Raw genomic sequence first — 20,023 nt, 5'->3', positions numbered from 1 at the left:
TATTAATTGCTTCACAGTCTTAACAATTTGCCCTGAACACTGCAAAGGAGAAATACTTCGTATGATCCTTGCTTCTTCTCTGCTAAATGGTTTTATCTAGTGTTACCATCCAAAAGTAATTCTATTGCAAACACAAATTGGATCAAACAAATACAGTAAGCCACCGATTCCTCCGAAATGGAAGTGAAGCATGAGCAGCCCCTTCTGAGATCAGAAGACCACGCATTTACTGTGATATGATGTTGTGGCATGAACACTCCAAGATAGCCATCATTCGAGTCCGCTTCTCCCCAGCACGGTTGTTCCCTCAGGCGGGACAGCTGAAGCAGGTAGGAAACCAGAGCAGCGCGCCTGCCAGATACTCCAGGCGAGCTACGATTTGATGTGGCTGAAACTCATGGTGGAATTGATTCGTATAAAACTTCCTTTGGTTTAAATCCCTGCAGGGTGTACTTTAAATCCCATTACTCAGACCAAAACTACCAACTACAGACCAGGCAAAACCGCAAGTTCTGGTTGATACGCAGCCGTCAAGCCAACTGCAGCCAGCCAGCATCACGCTGTCCCTGCAGAGGGTTTCATGCCCCGGCAAAACCCTCACCGGGGACCTCCGCACACACGAGTCCTCACGCCAATACCTGACACAAGGCTTGATGCTTCCCAGTGGGCTTCCAGCTCCTCCGGCCCCGGAGCAGCATCCACGTGCCTCGAGAAATGACGCCCTTGGCTTGATGCCCGCGGTCAGGCTCATTTGTGCGCCTGCCTCCATTAAACTCCTGCCTCCACCTGCACCTTCTTCCCAAGAACTACACGTTTGATTTCTCTGCCTCCGTGCTGCTCCCTTTTCTTCCTCCTCAGCAGCTGCAATCCAGCGGGTGGCTGGGCCGGGGAGGGGGTTCCCCGGCCAGGCTTCGCCTCGGCGGTGCCTCCGCACCCCCCCCCCACCCCGCGCCAACACGCTCGGCGCGGAGCTACCGCGCACCGGCCCGTGCTCGGCTCTCAGCCGGCACCCACAGCCCTCCTTACCCGCCGCTCCCGGTGGGGGGGACCAGGGTCCCTCTGCCCACCCAGAGACACCGGAGCGGGGAGGGAAGGAGCTGCCTTTCAACACCCGCGGGCCCCGGCTTGGCGAGAGGTCTCGGGAGCGGGGGCCGAGAGACCCCGCCGCGGAGGGTCCCCGGATTGAGGGTTTCTGAGCGTTTTGTTGTCCCCGTCTCTCCCTGCCGCCGGGCACCGCCCCCCACCCCGCCCCGGCTCGTCCCGCCCCGCCGGCGCGGCTCCCGCGGCCGCGCATTGTGCATCGCGCCGCTGCCCCGGGCGGCAGCACCGGTGGGAGAGCGTCTTGCGGCGCCGTTGGACCTTCCCCCCTCGCCCCACGGGCCGAGCCGGGCCTCCGGCTCCGTCCCTCCGGCTCCGTCCCTCCGGCTCCGTCCCTGCGCGGCGCCGGCCGCGGTCGCGCACGGTGAGTCGGGGGCGGTGAGGACCGCGCAACCCGGGCGAGGCGGGTTAGGGGAGGACCGTGCGCTGCCAGGTCTGTGCCCAGCCTCGGCATCGCCCCAGAAAACTGAGGAAGGGGAAGTGGGTCTGTCCCCGTCCCTTCCCTCTGCCCCTCCCGGGGCAGGCGCGGCGCCTGCGGAAGGTGCGGCGTGTCCGTCCCCTGGCAGCCGCGGGGCTGGGGGGCTGCTCCGCGGACCCCTCTCACCGCCCAGAGGCCGTGCGGCGTTGGGAAGTCGGGGCTTTCCAGGCAGGCAGGTCGGGCTTTGCCGAGGAGCCGTCTCCGTGGTCCATGGGGAGGGGTGGGGGGGCTCCCGGCTTTGTTTATTCCTGTGAAGTGCACTAAAATACGGCCCTCGTAGCCGTTCTGATGATTTCTGCTAATTCTAGATCTCCGGCTGGCAGTTTTTGCACACTATGTGAATGTTAAATTAGTGTTTGTGCAGACACTCATCTCCTTTTCTTTGCAGTCTGAAATTGTTCTCTCAGGTAACTGGAGGTGCCTCTAAATGTGATGCCAGTGGGTTGACTGCTGTAAGCCTTATTCACACAAGTAAGATCTGTATGCATGAGTAAGATTTTTTTTTTCATTTGTTTTTTTTTTTTTTTTTGCAGAGTGAGTTTGCATGTTTCCACCCTGAAGTGTGTAATCTCTTTTGCAAAAGAAGATGGGCTCGTTCTTTTCAATTTTTGTATGTGCTCTCAATTTTGGCAGCTCGCTAAGTGATCGTTGGGAAAGGTCCGGTTTTCTTCATGGACGCATCAAGTTGAATGTGTGCCAGCGGTTTCATGTTGTAGAAGCAGCAAGAGAGACAGCCTTAGAAAAAGGAGTGAGGAAATGGTTTAGCTTTTCTAATGTTCATCATTTCCAGCCAGCGTAGTTTTAAGCATTTCATTTTTAATTACAGGAAACGATCAGTTTTAGGATTTATCAGCATGTTGATTAATAATGGAAAGATAGGTCTAAAACTAAATTCTGATGCTTCATTTAAGAGAAAAGCTTTTCTTCTGTCTCACACCTAGTCGCATTTAGGAAAGAGATGTAGATGATAATTAAACAGCTTTCTCACAGTTTGAATAAAATAAATAGTTCAGTGTAGGCTGTCTATAGAATAATGGACACACTTGGCATCTAGTGCGTAGTGGGAAGTAGAGCTGTGTTGCTGCGTAGCAAAACTCTTGATTTGTTGGTAACTTCTCCCATAGCAAATCTAAAAGTTAGTTCTGTTAGTCAGATGAATGTAACTCCAGTTTCTCTGTAGTAGTCTATTAATCTGTGACTTACTATGAAACATGTATTGGCAGGGATTTTGTCTTTATAATCTACACCATTGAATGAATGGCTCAATGCTTCATCTTTCTCTTATTAATAATTTAATTAGGGGAAGACTCTGGAAGGAATATGGAATTAAGGCATGTTCTCAATAGATATGCAGTAAAAAAGACACTGCAAAGCTGCCAGTGTAAGAGGGATTTCCAAAAGTACTCATCACCCAACATAGAACCAGATTTTAAACACTTGTAGGCTTGTATTTGGGCTCCAGAGTAAATGTCTAGATTTTAAGTTCATTCCTGTTAGTTTTCAAACTTTAATGCCCAAAATTCTTTGGGAGACCCTGAGGGAAATGTATCTGTGTAAGTCAAGTTCTGAGTCTTTCAGCACTTCAGAAAATCAAGCCCTGAGCACTTAAAAAAAAATAATATCTAAGCCTGGAGGTACAGTCATACCTCCCACCATTTTAGAGGTGTTTCCTTTCAATTTTTATGGTAGATAGAATTACAGTTGTAAATGTAGCCACAATAAAGCAAGCCAGTAAAACTACTTCCATTTGTTTTAATGTAGAAGCCAGCAGGATTAATGGAAAGCTCCACATATGCATGATAGAATGCAAGATCAGTAATCGAATTGCACTTCATCTTTGAACAAAAATAATAGGTAAGGGCTAAAAATAGTATTTCCCGTCTCAACAATAGGGTTAAATACTGTAATGGATACTGAATGCAACAAGGTAGATGGGAGAGCTCTGGAGGCTCTGACCATTTGTACCAGCCTACCTTCTGGCCTTACTTTTTTGTTTTCCTTTAAAGAGTCACTCTTGTATATGTGTCTGATAATAAGTCACAAAAGCAAACTGAGGGGAAAAAAAAAAGAGTTCTAAGGAAAAAAATTGGAGCTTTTTTGGAGCACAATAGTGGCACTGTAATTTCTGGAACGTATTCTGATCTTGTGTTGTTCAGTGCAAACTGCTGAGCTGCATTCAGGTTGTGCCCTGCTTCACGTGAGTGTCTGTTCCCCTGCATGGGCAAGAACATCCTTTGGCCAGAAGGAAGGCACTTAGGCCTGGTTCTGATTGTTTAACAGTGTTTGAAGTATTTCGACATCACTGCAAAAAAAAAATTGCCTTCATATTAAGATGAGTGATAAACTGGCCTCTCCAATAGGCCCAGCCGCAGCCTCTCAAGGAACTGTTGAATTGTGAGAGCTGGTAATTATCTGCCTACATCTGTGGCCTGGGATTCATTGACACTGAGCACAAAGGAGAAGAAAATGACAAATGCTTGTCTAAGAGCATGTCTTCTTGGTGGCATTGCTCTCCTCCTGGTTTCTTAGGATAAGACTGTCGAGTTTGGGGTGTGGACAAAACAGTGATTAATTAACTAGTGCATACCTAGCCCTTGGAAGATGGAAAATACTTTACAGGGATGATTAGAATTAAGTAGTTATTCCCTGCTATTAAGGAAATTGCTTGCCTGCTCTACATCTCCAGTTGGAATCATAGGCGATTTTAAAGCATTGTTTGAACTGTGGTTTAGGACTGTTGAAGCAGAAAGGCCAGGGAAAGTCTTTCAATAGGAAAAATAATAGGTAAAGATTTTCTTGTTTAAGCCCTTTTCTTAGTAGCTGGAAAATCTATGTATATGGCAGGGAATAAAGGGGTGTTGAATGGAGCTGAGCGAGGAGCTGTGGTGTGAGGTAAAATTCTGATATTGTTCTCTCATGCCACCCTGCAAATACATTAGCATTTAACATTTTCAGGCAAGCCAAACTGTAGGACCGATGCAGAATGCTAAACAAAACCTGACAGCTAACTTGCAAAACACCACATAGCTATGCTGGGCATTCCCTTGCTTGAACAATTGAGTTGACCGTTGTTTCTTGTAATTATTATGGATCCGAAACAAAGGTGTGGGGGGAAAATGGGCTATCAATTTTATTCCAAGCTCTTTTCACTTGAAAGATGTTTTCTTTCTGCCACATTACCCTGTGAGTGCAGGAAGACTCAGAGGAACTGTAAACCCCAAATCCGTTCCTGCCCAGCAACTAGCCACAGTATCTGCCTTTGTGTAGCTCAGGCTGAAATTCATTCTGCCTGGGAGGCTGACAAGTGGTTTGAGGGGCAGTTGAGATCTGAAAGATATTGGGTATCACCATGGAGGAGGTACCTTTTACACAAAGCAGCAGCTCTTTGGGGGAAACTTAGTGATGCATCTCCTGTATTGGAATAAAATGCATTTATGCTTAGTGGCAGCATGAGGTAGAAGCCAGGATGATGACAACCGAGGGAAGAACATGAGAGGCATCAGAAGAGCTTAGTGCATTTTACCTTTTCATGTGTAAAAGTTGTGTGTCTGCAGTTATTGGCAACGAGCTCTCCCTCTGTAGACAGATCAACGGTGCAGAAAAATCAGAAGAGACTGAGGGATGGAAACAGGAAAATAAAATAAACGGTAGGTTAACGTGTGTATTGGGTGTGAAAGAGCACATGAAAAGTCACAGGGGCTGAAACAAACCGAGGGCCTGTGGTCAGGCACGGCTGCTGCAGTGACGTGATGATACGAGGCAGCTCAGCTGTCTGTGATATCCCAGTTGTGAATGGAAGAATAACAAGCTTTAGGTGTGCTGTATGGATGCATCTGGCTTAAATATGGGACACCTGCCCTTTGAAGGTTTGAAAGGGAAGGGAAGGAGCTGATTAGGAGAGCGAAGGAGCTGATTTCTCTGGCATGATTTAAAAAGCTTAATATAGATAGATTATCTAAGAAGCAAAGATACCCACAGTTTTAGGTGTGAGTACTCAAGAGATAAGCATTTAGCCTTTGCAAGAGGGTGCAACTAGACTTAGCAGGCTGCAAAATAAATGGTAGCTTAAACATCAAGAAAAGCTTCTTGCTGGAATGAGGCTAAATAATCTTCCATGAAAAATGCTGGAAGTGTTGTCAATTGAGGTTTCATAAAGCTCTTATAGAGCCCTGGAAAATGTCCTGCCGGGCTGGCAGCTCAGGGTCACATCTCCCCTGGCTGAACTGTGTCTGAGGATTAGGGTGGAGGTTTGAGGAACAAGGCTTTTGTTAGCAGGCAACTCCTCTGCTCAGAGTCAACTTCTCAGCTCCCCTGAGTTTTCTCTGCTAGCTTGGATTAGTTGCTCAGAGGGAGGGAGATAGGCTGGAGGAATTGATAGATCTTATTCCATCATAGGAGCCTGTGATCCAGAAAAATACAAATACTTACCTTGCTGGCAGCTGAAATGCATACCATTATTCTGTAAAACAAATGCTATAGCATCTCATATGCCTTTCTGGTCACGCCATGAAGGAGGATGAGAGGAAGGATGTGATGGAAGACACTTTTCTGTAGAGCACAGCAGGCTGGTCTAGAAATATTTCTCAGTTTACATTGACTTTTATTTTGTGTCCTAGAATCCATGCTGAATTATGAAGGAAAAATTTTCAAGGAAAAGCTAGAAAGCAGCAGGCTTCAGGATGTTTTCCTGCTTTAAGTTACAGCCATTATTGGGGAAAATAAATAAATATATTCTTGGACAGTAGTTACCTTTTCCTTTGCTGAGTCCTGTAATAGACACAACATTATGTACTTACCAAAATGTGAAGAGCAGCTTCCAAGGGGTGAGCAGCTCTGCTGGAATGGTGGGTGATGCACAAACAGATGAGAAGGGCCGAGGGCTGTGATCCAGTCAGGGCAGAGACCGCTGCTTTGGATCTGCTCCAGCAGTTCTTCAGTCTGAGATCTCATGTTTGCTCATGGTTGGATTTAATCAATTGCTTTGGGATTAAGGTATTTTTTTAGAATGCAGTTCCAAGAATGTAAAGAGATTGCTGGTTTGAACTTAATTAGTTTTATGGCATTGCTGTATAGTAGTAATTATTGTTCTGTTCCTTTTCAGATAAAAAGTGGGTCACTTAATGAAAAGTGTGATTAAAGAGAGCACTTAATAGTTTGATGTATGATAGTACAGTAATGCAACTTTCATGGGTGTTTTGATGTCTTAACATGTAATCTTTCTTCCATGGCATTTCTTGTTGCATCCTAGAATAAACCAGAGTTTGTAGAAATTAGATGTGCTCTTACAACAGGTGGAGTTCTAAGTGCTCCAAGATGGTATGTTGTTGCTAGATGAAGGGAAATATTTTTACTCTGATTCATAGTGGCTGCTCTAAAAATTTGAGACAGTTTGACTGTCTTCTGCATGAACAGTTTATTGGAGGGCAGGCTGGGAAAACATTTACAAACATTTACTACACTGGCTTAAGGATGACTTTCCTTTAATTAAGTGTAACTTGAGTCCCAAAATTTCCTCATCCACTGACTTGGTACCACGTTTTTACTTCCTGCGTTGTCTATTTGAAATGGAAAGTCAGAAGAGAAGAAACAAGTTTTGTTGTCTTGATGCAACGGAAATTGGAAAGCTGAAAGAAGCTAAGCATTCTTCCAGAAAATGCCTTAATTCAGTCTGTATGTGCTCATCCAGCCCCTCTGTGAGCCAGTACTGCTGGTTTTCTTTAACCACAGTATTAATTTTTATTTCTGTAAAGTACCCTCTTAAGGTTCTCTCCAGGAAGAATGGAAGGCGACTTCTTTTCCTTAACCACTTATGCCCTGATCTAGAAAAATACCAGTGAACTGGTTGAAGTTGGTGCTTTTAATTTATTCCAATGAGTAAAGTAATTTCACATCGAGTTGTCCCTATAAGAGGAACACCTGCTGTTAACCAAGAGGTATGCCTTGGGTTTATAGTATCACTTACTTTTTGAAGTATGGGCACTAAGGTTTACATAAAGTGTTGATTCACGCCTGACTGCTCCATTGATGGTTACTATGACGTTATGGTCATGGTTTTGCTTTCTTGTTTTGCTGTTTTTTGTGGTGGTTTGTGTTGTTTTGTTTCGGATTTTTTTTTTTTTTAAATTTTAATTATTTCTCTTGAAGACTAAGCAAAGGCTGCTCTTTGTAGTTTATCAAAATCGACAGATGATTGGGTTGGTTTGGGACAACAAAACCTCAACTCCTAAATAAAGCATCATTTCTGGTATAATTTATCCTGTAGTATATCCTATCTGTGAGGTTTGAATCAGTGCAATTCAAAGTGCCAGGAAAAAGACATTCTTGTGGTAATTCTGGCATCCCTGAAGATAGAAAGTATTGGAAAATTTGATACAGAGCTTGTTCTTAAGAAACATCCAAGCCAGTTTTGTATAACTGAGAAGCAGCTTGGAAAGGTCAGATAAGAAGCCAGATGTTGGTCCAAACTCATGAGCTTTGCTTGCATGGATCAAATTTGGCATTACTGCATGCTTCCTAAATTAATTCTTTAACATGTAATTCCAGCATGAGTTGATTTTCAATTTTATTCTGCATGGCTGTTGTTCATTTATCATTATGAAGCCATTTTCTGGAGATACTCAGACTTAACTATGTGTGTATGACCACCAGAATTATGTGTGGTTATACAGACAGGACAGAAAACATTAATGCAGGTTTGAAGAGAAATTTTTCCCATCTACAGCACTGTGTATACCTTGTTACAGTCATCAAGGATTTCCCAAACTTTATCAGAAATTTAATTTGAAGAATAGTCCTAAGCAGGAACAAGATGCGAGGCTTATGCTCAGCATACCCATGTATAGTAAATTCCTCTTTCTTTTGCTGTTCTTAGGGTCAAGATTTTTAACATTGATAATACACTACTGGCATCATCCCTTTTTACTCTTTTGCTGGGAAAAAAGTATCCAAAAGAATATTTATTAGCTGATTTAAATTCAATTAATTTCCCTTTCATGGAGTTTTTAACAATGTTTAATGAGAGATGCAACTGCATTGCAAAGCTGTTATTTGGGTCTGAATACATCGAGGTCTTTCTGGAATTCCCATTCACATTTTAATCCCGGCCCTGATACTTATTTTGTAGCATATGGAAAGTCCTGTAGATGCTAATTCTGGTAACCTTTGTCATGCTTATTTAACAAATAGTTCCAGTTCCTCACTTATCTGCCTGTATCTGTTGTTTATTGGTGATTTTTTTTTCCTGCGTTTAAACCCTTGGATTGAGGAACCAAGACCACCCTGTGCTAGGCAGAGTACAAACACAAAACAAAGTGCACTCCCCGACCTGCAAATTAACACTTTCTTTTTATGACTAAATGAGGGAAATTATTCTTAACTGAGCTGTACTGAGACCCTCAGTTGCCACTTTAGCAGCGTTTAGATATCCTAGAAAGTAAATCCCAGCTTAGGCAAAACAATTTAAAGCCGGGCACCACTCTTTCAAAAACAAGCCTTGTGCTTGTTGGAAGCTTTAAAAAAACAAGTTTCTAAAGCCTACTTATCATCTGTGTGCTTAGGCAGAAATGTGCTGCTCTTCCCTTTGCCTTGCCTTTCCTCTCATGCCAGCAAATGAGGTGATGAATACTCGGGCGAAATGTGCCCCTTCTATTGTCTGTCTTGTTGCCTTCTTTCAACAACTTCTCTAGTCTGTGTTAAACAACAGGAGAAGAGAACCACCACTAAAAATGAGGATCTTCTATTATCACATAATCTTGTGAAAATAGCAGTTCTGCTTCCCCCACAAATGATCAAACTAGAAAGGTTCCTTGCTGGCCCTAGTATCTGTGATGGCCGGAAAATGGTAAAAGCGCATTGAAATTACAAATCAATGTGTTGCTGAGAGCAAACTCCTCTATGAGGTGCACTCTCTCTACCCTTTGAAGACCACAACCTGGAGTGTGATGTTGTAGGCAGAGCTTGAGGATGTCAGAGGGCAGTTAGCTGAACTAGTCTCTTTTCTAAGCATTCTTTGTTTTCCCTTTGGTTTCCATCCAGGGGCTTACATGCAGATACACATCCAGATGCGCAAGGTTTAACAGACTGGGCCCAAGGCTGACCTGCTGCTCTTAACGCCGTGGCCATCACTCTGCGTGTTTTGCAGTGTGTCCTCCCTAGTGTCCCATGTAACCTTGTTTGGGAAATTAAATGGAATATGACTCCCAGAGAGACACATTGGGTATCTAGATGATGCCCTTCTGGTACTGATACAACTGGTGGAAAAAATGCATCAGGTTTGCCATTCTTTTGATCCAGGAGAAGTTGTGTCCAGATAGATCCCAGACAGCTTCTGTGCAGTGATCCTGTCATCAGCAGCTGTGAGAAGGAATGGTTGTGGCTTTCTGCTGCTAAGATGTATCCTTGAATGCTCCTTGCTTCGTGCTCTTATAGGGAATGTGGGGAATGCTACAGTCATGAAGACCAATGAAACAGCTGATACATCTACTGGGATTCCTGCTATTTCAACTTGAGCTTTCTGAAGCCTGGCAAGATATATCTGGCAAAGCCCTGAGGAGATGAAATGGCTTTCTATCCATCAGCAACGTATACATGACTTGAGGCAGGATCCCCTGTGGTTTAGTCTTGGAGTGTGACCCAAGTCTACCACTGTATGATCCCGTATAAAGTCTAGAGGCATGTTGTGGTTTGGATTGGCCACAGTGATTAGGAGAGCTCTTTCTAGGGAGCCATGGGGAGCTTAAGCAGCCACTGCTACTACTCGGGCTGGCCCCATCAGCTCTGTGCATGCATTCAGAGATCCCAATATGAACAAATAAAAGCCATTTGCTTAAGTTCCCCCCACTGCCTTTTAAAAAGTAATTTATTTAACTCCTGCATCTGCCGTGTTGCACAGTCGCCTGTCTGCCTCTATGAACGAGATGATGATGGAGCAGATTTCTTAAGCTGATAGATTAAGTAACAGGAAATAACAGTGAATTTAGTGGAATTTCAAGACAGTTGTGACCTCTGGGGAGCACAGCATAGTGTGCTGGAATAAGGCTGAAAGATGATGACACTAGTCAGTGTGTTCAGTGTCACAGGGGACATTGGAAGTAATTTAAGAGAGACTCGATTTGCTTATGTTTTTAAAATCACCTTGTTGTTTTGCTGACTCTACATCAAGGCACTTATTTTCTTCCTATGTTGGAAACAAAGTACAAAACCTTTAGCATGCTGGTGATGAGGGTCCCTTTCAGACCAACCCTTGGTTTAGTTCTTAATTTATTATGCTCTTTGCTTACTGAGAGGAAGTCAAATGGATTGTGGTGCTTTGGTGGTGGCAGGAAGTGTCTGGGAGTGGTGAGTCCAGCAATGTTGCAAACAAGACTTGGTGGTCTTGGCTTGCTTTGTGGCTGCCAAGCAGGGTGTGATGAGCTGGGGCTTACACTGTCATATTACAAAAGCTGGTTGAATTCTGGGGGAGCACTCAAGTAAGAACATTAGGTGCAGGATTTATGTGAACAAGTGTGGGGAAGGCAAGTAATGCACATTTAAAGTAGCTAAAGGTACAGTTAGTTTTGCATTGAGTTTTTAGGCATGAATCCTGGCTATAAACGGCACCATGTGCCCAATTGGAGCTTTTCCATGTCAACAGTGCTATCTCGTGCTGTAGCTGATGCCTACAGCACTGACAGCCAAGGCTTCTGTGCTGTCCTGCTTCCCATATCTCTCTCTTCCCCAAGCCTTCCAATTACTTTTCAGTTTCTTCTATTTAAGAACTGTAAATTACTACAGTAAACCTATTACTCTCTGGGGTTATGTTTGTCTGTTGCTGATTTTACTGAACGGAACTGTGCAATATCCTGAAAGATAATACCATGTGAATTAGGGTACTAGGTCATGTTGGGGGATTTTAGTTTCCACTAAGTGGAGGAGCAAATATTGCAAGCTTGAAGAAATAGAAGAGAAAAACTTAATGCAGGCTCTGTGCATGGAATAGCTTCAGGGGAGGATACAGATTCACCAGCCCTGCTGTACCTGAATACACCTGAGCAAAAGGCAGTGCAGCTCCCTGGTGCCTAAGTGGAAGATGGACGTTTGGCACAGGACAGCTTGATGCAGATGTGACCTTGTGCCTTAGTCCCAGCAAGGTTGCACAATGAGAGACAGTGGCAGCAAGGAACCAGCACAGAAGGGAAACATCCTTCCAGTTTTCTCTCCTCCCTCCTGGAAAAACCTGGGCCTTGTGAATTCACCCCAGAGCTAAAGCAGTTAAAAAAACTGAACCCATCACCCTTGCCAGAAAGCAGAAATCTGGTCTTCATTTCAGTTAATTCAGCCACCAAATCCCCTTTGTAATTGGCCCTGATGACAATATTCCAGCTGTTTATTTTGAAGAGCCAGTCTGGCTAAAGCCTTCTTGGGGAAAAACCTTCCTCTTACAGGGCATACCAAGACTGGAGAATCCTCTGGCTCTGCAGGAGGCATTTATATTCAGATAGAAACAAGCAGATCTTTTTACTGAATCACAAATCCCCATTTCTGGTGCATTTGGGGGCTGACTGCTGCAGTGTCTTTATTTGCTGTGCTGTCGTGGCTCCCTGGCAGTGCTCTCTGCTGTCGCGTCTCATTGTAGGTTTTCTGTGAACACAAAGGCATCTGTGTTAATCTCTCATTTTTCAGGCAATTCGATGCTCTTTTCCAGCCTCTGGCCACCTCCTTTTTCTGAGATTTTTATCCTAAGGTGGAAATAAAATTTGGTAAAAATGACGAAAAAATGTGTGTAAGGGGGATTTTCCCCAAGTTTTCAAGACTTGAAAATTATTGTGAAAGGAAACCAAATGGGCTTATGCCCTTCTTTATTTATGTTTGATTTTTTATTTTTTTTTTAATAGAAGCCAGATCCAGCCCAGCCTGTGAGTTTTCATGATCATAGTAAGTCAGGCAAGGCAAGAGGGACTCATGCATTTCTTTCTTGAGCAGAACCTGTAGCCTTCTGGCCAAAAGGCACCACCTTAGAGACGCAGCAGATTATTTCAGCTCTTGAAGGCCTGCCTGCGAGCTGCTCCATCACTGAAGAAAGTGTGCTGGAGAGGCTGTAGGGGAGGGAGCGTTCCCTTGTCTCTGATTTTGTTTTTCACTTTTGAAGACTATTTTCTGTTTTTTTCACTGCCTAGAGCTTCACTATCTCATCAGAAACTAAACCTTTGGAGTATCTTTCTTGTCCTGTCCTTTGATTGGTGGATGAGAGCTACCAAACATTGTCCCACAAATATTTCAGCAAAAACAAGACATTCCTGCTGTATACGCAAGGTAAGCAAATGGAAGGAACAAACCCCAGGATTTTGTAACACAGGTATTAATAGTAGGCTTTCAACTTCTTCTGAGGCTTCAGAACTAATTTTGAGGCATGGAATTAATTTTTTAATTACCTTTAGATAGAGCGCTGAGGAGTAAGCAAAGCTGCGTTGGCTCTCCATAGGGGAGGAATGGAGCAGCAATGACCCAGACTCTCCTTGAGGACCTCTGAGTTGTTGTTGTCTCAGTGAGGTCTTCAGTATTCAGAATCAGATACCAACTCTGTGTGAAACAAATTGAGTCCGCCAGCCTTCTGTGGCATCTGGTAAAAACCTTTTTCTCCCTCATCATTTGAAAGTGAAGGAAATAAGGAGCAATTTTTTGAGTCGTCTGTCTTGCTGCTATAAGATTAAGTGGAAATGCTTTCACTACTCTTTAGTTACCTGTGAATGATTGTGCCTAGAACGTATCCTGAGAGAGCATATGCTTCTGGTTTTACTTATGCTTAATTATCTCTGTTGTGCTGCCTTCCTACAGCACCTACCTTAATCAGATTTTGGTCTTGAGACTGTGGCTGAGGTTCCATAGTTTGAGAATAGTGCAAAAAAGCCGAACAAATAATTATTCAACATCCTTAAATACAACCACTTTTATGCTGTTTTGTAGATGCTTAGGAGCCTGCTCAATAAAACCTGGAGGAAAAATCATCTGACTCATAGCTAATTTTTATTGAGGTGCAGTTTCCCTTGGAGCTCAGAGAGTTTACCCCGAAGTCTGAGAAACTATACTTAGGCTTGTGCAGTCTCTCAGGCAGCTTTCAGGTTTTGGGTTTGCGTTCTTCAGGGTTTCCCCTTCTTCATTCTCTTTGCATCTGAACCCTTGGCAGCTTTCCAGCATTGTTCTCCGACCTGCTGTGAACAAGTGGAGGAGCAATGCTCTCACCACTAATTCAGCAGAGATGGAGCGATAACTTTCAGTAAAGGTTAGAGATGCTGGCTCAGGATTGGTTCAGAGTCGCCCACCCCACCACATGCATGAGCTTCTGCTTCCTCACCACTTGTACATGGCTGTTTCTTAGTGGAGGAAAGCACTGCCAAAGCTGCCTATTGCTCTTTGGGATTCTTCTGATTAGCCTTTTTTATTTTCTTCATATTATTCTTTTTTTTGTGTTGCATAAGTGGAATAACAGATGCCCCAGTGTAAATACTATGGCTCTGGCAAAAGCCTCTCTCTCCCTTTATTATTAATGCTATACAGATGATTGTGTCTCTGTATAATGCAGAACAGTGACAAACAAGGCTCCAGGTAAATTCATCATCAAAACACTTAGCAGTCAGTATTGTCCATCAGCACCCTTTTGATAAGCTCTACAGTGTGCCTTAATATCCAGGCTCTTCCTTCTTTTTCGTTATCACCTAACTTTTGCTTTTGGAAAAGCAGAGCTTCCCTAAGACTTCCCCAAGTTTGGTTTCACATGTAGTGGAACTGGTTGGGTTGTGCTGCTGGATCTGAAATCTAAATCATGTTGTCATTCAGCAGCTTGTGCTACTGGATCTCAAGTGTTTCCTTTGTTTTCATGGAAGCTTGAAAATTTTCCAACTATATTGTCTTTTGTTGAAGCAGTTTTGTTCAAGTTTTAAATGACTCCTTCTTGCATAGGTTTATTACCTGCTTACAAAAGGGTTGTGGAAATAGGGTTTCAGAAGTTTGTAGGTTTGTGTTCTCCTTGCACCAGCTGAAAGTAGCACTGAGGCTTTTGCTGGATGTCTCACATAGGGCATAGCAAAGATGCTGCACGGCCATCCACTTTACAAACTGCTGTTGCTGGTTAAAATATATAGAGGCACCCTGTGCCCCTGCTGTTTGATGCTGCCCTTGCCCCTCTGACAGCAGTTAGTCTTGTGTGTGTCAGCTCAGCAGAACAGACTATGAGTGTTCCCTAACCTACTGCGGGCAAAATCAGAAAGCTCAGGGTAAATTGCAAGTGGGAGCTGCTAAAATGAGGATGGCTGTCTTGGTGTGGCTGCTCCTCCTCTGACCTGGGGACAGATCCCTGGACCTGGGGACTGCTTTAACCCTCCCCCTTGCATTTGCAAAGCGATCTGTTTGCACAGTGTGACAGTATCTAAGCAGAAGCTTAGACTGGTTTAAAGAAATCCATTTAACACCAAGTTCAGCAATCATGTTTTGGCAGAACGGAAGTGCTCCTGTGAACCTGGATAACATCAGTTTTTATATTTGCAAAATCTTCACCTTTAAACTGCCTAGTATTGTTTTTCTATCAGCTCTTTTCCCTCTCCTCTGCCTGGACACTTGGCACTTTCATTTATGAGTGGGTTTTTTGTCCTTGTGTTTTGGTACTTGCTCCCAAAGCTGCCAGGGGCTGGCTGTGCAGGTAGCCGGCTGCCTGTTGTCTCTCAGTGGGTGGTGACTCCTCCTTTGCTGGAAACAAACTCATCCATCCATTCATGAGTAAAAATCTCAACACTCATGGAAATCTTAGTAGGAATGAAGACATGACAATTAAAGTCTCTCAGGACAACCTGGCAAATTACAATGGGGAAGAGAAAGACGCCACCACCCAGACCAAAAAGTTCTTTTTAAAGAAAGTTTAAAGTTGTGTAGAACTGAAGCCAAGTTGGGAGCCAGATGGATAGTGCAGGATAACTTGTTCCCTTTACCAAGTGGAGGAGAATGGGGAAGAATTTTTAGGTTTTTATTTACAAATCAAGAATCCTTTTTTTAAATTCTTCATGTAGTAAGGATGATTCTTTTCAGTTCAGCTGATACCAGTTCAACCCTTAAGATGATCTTGAGGCTTTCATGTTCACAGTAATGCCAGGCTGGGACAAAGCAGTGCTGTGAGGGTTGGCAAAGTGACATTGAATTCTGGCTGTAGAATGACTAAAGGGAGACACTTGGTGATATTGCTGCTGTTGCAGTTATTTAATCATGATTGTACTTAAGCAACTTACTTGCAGAACCATTGTATTAGACTTTAATAAGTATATGGAAATAGACACTTAGCATATATATGCACACACGTGCATGTGTATACACAGTCTAAGTTAATAAAAAATAAGAGGTCTGGTAAGAACTTGGAGTGAGACGGTCAGCCAGCAGCAGTGAGGATGCTACAGCCTCCTTCAGTCACCCAATAAATGCCCAGTATTAAGTCTTAATCGACGAGTATACATATGCCATCCTGCAGGAACAACTTACAAATCATGCTCTCCTCAACTGATAGGCAGAGTTTTCTTTCTTGCTTTCCTTGCAGCTGGGGAGCCAAAGCAGCATGACACCTGCCTGCCGTTCATCCTCCGGCTTTGCCCGTGCCAGAACAGCTGTGCAGCAGCAGTTGCCATCTGTCTGGGGTGAGGGCAGATTCCTAGTACAGAGGCTCGGGAAGGAAGTATAAGGCGAATTTAATTTCCTCTTTGAGTACACTGAGGTCCAAGTAGCTCTCCTTCCTCCCACTGAAATAATTGAGGGGGTGGGGGAAGAAAATGATAGGAAGGAAATATAAGCAGGGAAGAATTGAGCTGCATCCTCGCCATCTGTGCACGGCAGCTCATGCAGCTGCTCTGCCGCTGACAGGTTGCTGTCTCTCCACTCAGCACAGACAGCCAAATGACTTGCATCGTGAACACAAATCACTGAAGATTAATACTAGTAAACAGCCTGGTCAGAATAAACTGTACCTGGAGACAGAGCCTCTTGCTGCTCAAAAACCTTAGGTATCCTCTCTCTTTACTCTTTCATTTCTCCTTTCTCCACCAAAGATTTTCAAAGAATTTGGAAGCAAAACATAATTTTGGTACACATTAACTTTCTGGATCAAACCCCTTACCTCTGAACACAGTGTGATCAGTTTTGGAAAATATTATCTAGAAGCAAAGGGGAACAGCCAGTTGGAGCTATAGTGGGACTATTTCTGTGCTTAAAATTGGTTAAAGATGTGCTTAACTGCTTCTTCAGCTCAAGGCCTCCATCTGCTACCTGGGGCTGCAAAGTTTCTGTCCCAGCTCCAGAGGCATGTGAAAGGTGCCCTCCTTTTATTTGTGAAGAATACGTATTTTGCATCTATTGCTCTGGAAACATGCAAACAGGCAAACATGGACTTCAAGGTAACAAGTGCTAGAAACTAAACAAAAATACCAAGGATGTAGTGTGCTTTTGTGAATGGCTTTTACCTATCTTTCTTGAATTATCAGTGGGGCACTCGGGAGGTGTCGGAGGGGTTCCTTCAGTGCATGGTGTGTGTGGAGTCTACCTCTCCTCTCCTGGAGGCTCTTCAAGGGGGGCACAGAAAAACCTGGCTCCTGATCCAGTAACTGTTGATGTCAATAGAAAAATACCTTGTGTACGCAGTATAAAAAAGTCGAGCACAATATTATTTTTGGTGTTCCTTTCCTGGTATTACTAATGATCGTAGAGATTTTTTCCAGAGATTACTCACTGGCAAGTGTCCCTTCCTGAGCCCAAAGGATCGTTCAGGCAGTTGTTAATCCCCAAGAATAGCTCTATGCTTCAGTCATTACTGAAAAATTGAATATTGTTTAGAGGCTCAATGTGTATCTCGTAACAGTTCAGTGAGGTGATGATGAGATGACACTAAAGTTCCCTAGTGTTTGTGCTGCTGGACTTGAGAGTATTGATGGCAGAACCTCAAAATAGTAGTTGAGCTGAATCCAGATGCTTTTTATGATAGTCCCGTAAGTGCTGCTACATCTATATACGTCTTCTTTTTTGAAGTCTGTGTATTTCCCACAAAACCCTTCCCTACGTAATGCCTCCAGCACACCAAGTCCTGACATTGCTGCTCAGTTTATCTAGTTTCTGGCTAATTTTCAGTGATGGAGGATTGATGGAGCCATGAACTTGCCAACTTCTGCGTAAGTCTGGGCCCAGCATTCATGTCTCCCCAGACTTTGTCAGCTGAGAGATTAGAGACCTGGTCTGTGCTTTCCCAACAGTACTTTATCCTCTGCTATCTAGTCATATCCTCACTAGAGATGAGATAAAAACTTTTAACCTTACATCCTTTTCTCCTTTTATTCTTAAAGGGTTTCAGACAGCAGTACCTGCTTTGAGAATGGCAGCAGTTACAGGCTGTGGAGCTGTATTCTCATGTTACTGGGTTTCCTTGGAAAGCTTTTGACTAAGCAGCTGCTGTCTCATGCATATTCTGAAGCATGAGTGAGTCTCAGAGTGTAGTAGAAACGTCAGAGGAAACACAAGAAGTCTCTGCTTCCACCTATTTGCTACCTTTTTTTAAAATGTGCAAGGCTGGGAGAGCAGAAACTGACTGAGCCAGGAAGAGGGACCCAGCAGGTGCTCAAGTGAAATTCTTCCCAAATACCCTTATTTACACTCACTGCATCCTTTCCCATAAATTCCTTCAAATACTGCTTCAAAAATTAATGCTTTTGAATGCTTTCATGGAAACAAAAGAGAAACCTTTCATTGAAACAAAGGAGAGACCTTTCTGTTTCATTCTGAAAAGGCCTGTGGAAAGTTCAAAGTGAGCTTTTAGTGTTTAGTTATGCTGCATTCACCCATCCAAGAACTCTTATCCACAAGTAACCTTAAGCTTTAATGTGTTATTGAAATTGCCAGGTGATGTTGACTTTCATGTGAAACTGCTAAATGGGCAGCTTGCAAAACAAAGGCACGAATATATCAAAGATGAATTTAGATTAAAATGATGCGTGTTATGAATAGGATTTTCCAGTCTTTTCCTGTTGAAATTGTTGAATAGTTTTCTATAATTTTCATTAAAGCAGAGCCAGGGCAGTGCAGAAATATTTACAATTTAAATATTTTGTCTGTTTTGTTAAGTGGTAGTTGTCCCCTGCAAGTTGTGTTACTGTTTTACCTCCACAATTAAATTCACAGCTTGCTTGCAGTGTGAAAACGGTGGCAGTGATGCAGTTGCATTTGCAAGCTTTTTTTGTGAGATGTTTTCACTTGTCTGAATATGAATTAAACTTGGGGTGCTGCAAAATCCGGTTCACAGGATGATCTCTATGAACTGGAGCATCACCACCTACATCTGTGCAAGCACGCTAGCAGTAATCTATGCACCATTTGTCTGTTCCATCAATTAGTCCTTACATTTAAGATGCAATCTATGGGAAATGAAGAATGAGAGAGGCTTTAAATATGAATTATTAGGCTTTTGAGTGTGGAAAGACGTTTTAATTAGGACTTTTGAGTGTGGAGAAAGCAAAAATGTGAGAGAAGAGGCTAGATCTTTTGGTACTTCTAGACTCAATTGATCCTGTAATGAGCCCCTTAAGATTTTATTTTTGGGTTTGGTACATTCGAGCTTTTTCTTTGTCTCTGTGGAGTAAAATGTGACATATTTTAATGCAGAGCTTCCTATGACATTTTCATCCTACTTAAAAGAGTAGCACCAAGGATTTTCAGGAGAAATTATCACCTTTAGGTTTCTTATCTTCATAAGCTGATGTCCTCAGAGATGTAAGAGCGGATTGTCCCTATTGCAGCAGAAAAGAAACTCAGTGATACATGCAACAGAAACGGACTGTCAGCAAAAAAAAAAAAATCTGCTTTGAGAAGTCAGCATTAAAAACAATCATGTTATTTGTCTGAGGTATAATGTTGCCCCTGGGAAGGTCAAGAGAGGCTTTCGCTTCCATTTCTGTAGCTAGAATTCATACAAATTCATATTTTAATTATCATTTCAATGTATAGTATCAGTTTTAATTCCATTGAAGTGAAATATTTATTTAAAGGAGGAAGATCAGGGAAGTAAAGCCCAGAAGATATACTGCCATTTTTTTATCTCTGGCAAAAGAAAAAAAAATATATTTTTATACTGGCAAATCCTTCACAAGTCTGAAAGAAGAGTGAACCAAAATGCTTGGAAAGCCAGCTATAGCATAGGCAGAACCTCTTGGTTTTGCTTGTTGAGAACAGTTGTAGACTGGCTTGTTGAATGGCTGGGGAGGGGAAGGGCAAGAGCACAAAAGACCACTTGCTTCGTAGACTGAAATGAGGCTTAGCTAGCCCAAAGGAAAATCTACATGTGTGTAATTTGAGGAATAAAGCCAAGAGTACAGATGGTACATTTTATATCAATGTCTTTTCACTTGACTCTTCCCAGGCACTTTTTTCCACACTAATGGTTGATTGAGCTGAGCTTGC

At 43.2% G+C, this 20,023-nt stretch overlaps 1 protein-coding gene across 1 annotated transcript in view; it reads left to right on the top strand.

Annotated features, from left to right (window-relative positions):
* The first annotated feature begins 2,005 nt into the window (after window positions 1–2,005).
* Window positions 2,006–20,023, top strand: part of PRR5 (proline rich 5) — a 92,069-nt gene continuing 74,051 nt past the window's right edge. The window contains exon 1 of the mRNA XM_051636128.1: window positions 2,006–2,047. The gene's annotated coding sequence lies outside the window, so the exon portion shown is untranslated. The remainder of the gene's footprint in view (window positions 2,048–20,023) is intronic.

This window comes from Apus apus, chromosome 1 (assembly GCF_020740795.1).
Source record: "Apus apus isolate bApuApu2 chromosome 1, bApuApu2.pri.cur, whole genome shotgun sequence".
Taxonomy (NCBI): Eukaryota; Metazoa; Chordata; class Aves; order Apodiformes; family Apodidae; genus Apus; species Apus apus.
This window is presented reverse-complemented; position numbering and strand designations above follow the sequence as displayed.